Source organism: Otolemur garnettii, unplaced genomic scaffold (genome assembly GCF_000181295.1).
Source record: "Otolemur garnettii isolate 467f Iridium unplaced genomic scaffold, OtoGar3 scaffold00158, whole genome shotgun sequence".
In the NCBI taxonomy this organism is placed as follows: domain Eukaryota; kingdom Metazoa; phylum Chordata; class Mammalia; order Primates; family Galagidae; genus Otolemur; species Otolemur garnettii.
The window spans coordinates 3,036,195-3,039,502 of NW_003852553.1; positions in this window are offsets into that span (position 1 = coordinate 3,036,195).

Sequence of the window (3,308 nt, forward strand, 5' to 3'; positions counted from 1 at the left end):
GCTACTTGGGAGGCGGAGGCAGGAGACTCGCTTGAGCCCAGGAGTTGGAGGTTGCTGTGAGCTATGATGCCAGGGCACTCTACTCAGGAGGACAGCTTGAGGCTCTGTCTCAAAAAAAAAAAAATACTTTATTTTTTTAGAGCAGTTTTAAGTTCACAGAAAAATTCAGCAGAAAGTATGGAGAGTTCTTATATGCCTCCTGCCCCCACACATGCACAGCCTCCCACCAGCAACATCCCCCACCAGAGCCGTACATCTGTTACAACTGACAAACCCACATTGACACATCATTATCACCCAGAGTCCATAGTTCACATTAGGGTTCACTCTTGATGTTGTACATTCTATGTATAATGACATGTATCCACTCTTATAGTATCAGGCAGAATAATTTCATTGCCCCATAAATCTTCTATGCTCCACCTAGTCATCCCTCCTTCCTCACAACCCCGGCAACTGCTGATCTTTTTCACTAGCTATAGTTTTTGGAATGTGATAGTTAGAATCATATAATAGGTAGCTTCTTCAGATTGGCTTCTTTTACTTAGTAATAAGCATTTAAATTTCCTCCATGTTTTCTCATGGCTCAATAGCTCTTTTTTATTTTAGTGTCAAATAATATTCCTTTGTCTGGATGTACCACAGTTTATCCATTTTTCTAGATGGACATCTTGGTTGCTTCCAAGTTTTATAAATTATGAATAAAACTGCTATAAACATTATGCACAGGTTTCTGTGTATACATAAGTATTCAGCTAATTTGGGTAGATCCCAAGGAATGTGATTGCTGGATTATGTGGTAAGAGAATAGACCTAACTTTGTAAGAAACTGTTAAACTGTCTTTCAGAGTTGCTGTGCCATTTTGCGTTCCCCCCAGCAATGAATGAGAGTTCCTGTTGTTCCACATTTTCAACAGCATTTGGTGTTGCAATGTCTTAGATTTTGTCCACTCCAATAGCTGTGTAGTTGTATCTCATTGTTTTAATGTGCAACTCCCCAATGACATATGATGCTGAGCATCTTTTCATATGCTTATTTGCCATCTTTGTATCTTTTCTAGTGAGATGTCTTTCAGATCTTTTGCTCATTTTTAATTGGATCATTCATTCCCTTATTGTTGAGTTTTGTTTTGTTTTGTTTTTTTAGAGACAGAGTCTCACTTTGTCACCCCTGCCACAATGCCTGGCTATTTTTTGTTGCAGTTTGGCTGGGGCCGGGTTTGAACCCACCACCTTCGGTATATGGGGCCGGCACCCTACTCACTGAGCCATAGGCGCTGCCCCTTATTCTTGAGTTTTAGGAGTTCTTTGTATGTAACAACACTATATCAGATACGTCTTTGCGAATTTTTTCTCCCAGCCCATGGCTTACCTTTCCACTTTCTTAACTTAATTTCATTTTCAAATTTTTCAATGCTACAGAAATATAATTGATCTGTGTTGATCTCACATCCTGCAATTTTGCTGAATGTGCATCAATTTAAAAAACTTGCAAATTGGGCGGTGCCTGTGGCTCAAGGAGTCATGTGCCGGCCCCATATACCAGAAGTGGTGGGTTCAAACCCAGCCCTGGCCCCTCCCAAAAATAAAAAACTTGCAAATTGTAGAAAGACCCAATCCAAAATGAGTTAAGCAATAAGGGAGATTTATTGGCTCATGTAATTTACAAGTTCAGTGGGCTTTCTGCATGGTTTTATCAAGGCTCTGGCTCCATTTCTCTGTACTCTTGTATAGGTTCTGTGCTCAGGTTGACTTTCCTTATGGTCGCAAGATTGCTCAGTCAACAGAAACTTAGCCTTCAATATTCTTCAGTCATGTCCCAGGAAAGAAAGTATATTCCTTCCTTCATAAGTCCCAAACATCTCTCTAATTGGACAATCCTTGTAATTTTTTTTTTTGAGACAAAGTCTCAAGCTGTCACCCTGGGTACACTGGGTTGCTGTGTAGCTCACAGCAACCTCAAACTCTTGAGCTTAAGCGATTCTCTTGCCTCAGCCTCCCAAGTGGCTGGGACTACAGGTGCCTGACATAATGCCCAGTGTTTGTTTTTTTTTAAAAGCAGCCGCGTTGAGAACGAGCCCTATGTGGTTGGTGCGCTAAGACATGCACTGCCTGTTAACTAGTGGAGCTGACTGATGATGCCTCTGCATCATGCAGCTCAGCGAGATTCGCTTCTTGGCAGGATTTAACAGTGAGAAGTGGAGGGATGTCTATGTGCGTGTACACGCGGCACTCTCTGCCAGAGGTTTGAGAACTTTCCCCTAGGCAGAACAAGGAACCAGTCCCCCATGTGCAGCCTAGGAAACAGGCCTTCAGCACGACCTTATTATTATTATTATTATTTTGGTTGTAGTTGTCATTGTTTGGCAGGCCCAGACTGGATTTGAACCCGCCAGCTCTGGTGTATGTGGCTGGCAGCCTAGCCGCTGAGCCACAGGCGCCAAGCCAATTCCTATAATTTTGACAAAGGAGATGGAATTGTTCTGATTAGCTTAGGCCATGGAGGTAAGGATGATTTCAAATGGGCCTACACTGCATGATTGCTATACAATGGGGGTAGGAGTAGAGGAGGAGAGATCCTTAGAGGAAAATTTAAGTGGAGTCAGGAAGAAGAAAGGGAGTGTCCACCAAACTGGTGACATTTGTATTGTGCTATGCAGTATTCAATGAACATTTGGTGAATTAATGAATGAGAAACCCTGTGAGTCCTCTCACTGATACACAGTTCCCTGGGACTGTGGCAGCCTCCATTCTGGTACTGACCAACCCGTCAACCTCTGGAAATCCCCTACTGAGACACCAGGTTCTTTTATGGAAAGGAGAGAATTCTGACTATGGGCCTTGTAACATCTCTGATTACTGATCACCAAGACTGGCAGAAAAGACTGGGAAAACAGAACACTGCCAAATCCACATATTGAAAATGTGTAGGTGGGCCTCATGAGTCAATGGTGTGGCTTTGAAGTTGTCATCCACAAATTGCTCCCCAAACCTGCTGCCTGCTATTCTACCATGAGGAATTTACTCCTCCAGTTTAGGTTTAGAAGGCTTTTTTACCTTCAAGATGCCCTCCACTCCCCCACACACACACCGGGGTGGGGGTGGGGGACTTTGGTTCGTGAACAAACATCCTAACTGATGGAGTCGGGGCCCATCTTTGTAGATGCTAAACCATAGCAACACTGATGTGTTCTGAAGAGTATGATCAGTGAAAAAGGATGATCTAGGCTCGGCGCCTGTGGCTCAATTGGCTAAGGCGCCAGCCACGTACACCTAAGGTGGCGGGTTCGAATCCCCAGCCCGGGCCC